We start from the raw sequence: 789 nt of genomic DNA, 5'->3' as shown, positions 1-789 counted from the left end.
ATAATGAGCTCCACTAGCTAAACAATACATTATAATTGCATACAGTCGCATATGATAAAACAGAGAACTGTTAAAAATGAGTGAGAACAATGAGAAATAGAAAAAGATCTACCATGACAAGTTGAACAACAGAAATCATAGTGCACTAATTAAAGAAAACGAAGCATGTAACAAGTTTACAACTACAGTATACAAAACGCCAAATATGTGTGGATCAGTGATCCTGACATTGTATTTTCTCTAAACAAACTAGTATCATTATTGCAAGGTATAAACACCAAAGCAGAGGAACTGAGAAGAACAGGACTTAGACTACTCCGGATTCAAGCTGAGGTTAATTTACAAGTGATATACAGTTTATAGAGGAATGTGCGGGAGACACTGGAGAAATCTGGAAAGGAGGAGGACTGGTAAGTAGGTTTTTCAGTTAAGTTGGGTCTAGAGTAACTACGAAAGATTGTTCTTACAGTTTCTTCTAGGTTTGTCAATACAGACAGAAGGGTGGAAGAGTCCAGGTAAGTAGATGTTTCTGTGGTTAGCAAGCAGGCAGGTAGCAACAGGTTCCTTTAGGTCCAGGCTAGCTTGGGAACACAGGAAGTTTATAAGTAGGTCCAAGATATGATTCTCAAGAAAACAGGAACAAGGACACAGTGGAATAACTGTTAAGTATAATATCAGTTTTCAAAAACACAGTTAGGCTCTCACTATCCCAATTGCTATGTAATGTTCCAGCAATGGAAGGTAACATAGTGTTTGATAAGTATGACCCCAAATGGCAGACCAAAAACA

The sequence above is a fragment of the Nematolebias whitei genome, chromosome 19 (assembly GCF_014905685.2).
Source record: "Nematolebias whitei isolate Nwh7 chromosome 19, NemWhi1, whole genome shotgun sequence".
In the NCBI taxonomy this organism is placed as follows: domain Eukaryota; kingdom Metazoa; phylum Chordata; class Actinopteri; order Cyprinodontiformes; family Rivulidae; genus Nematolebias; species Nematolebias whitei.
The sequence above is the reverse complement of the archived record's forward strand: the minus strand, read 5'-3'. Positions refer to the sequence as shown.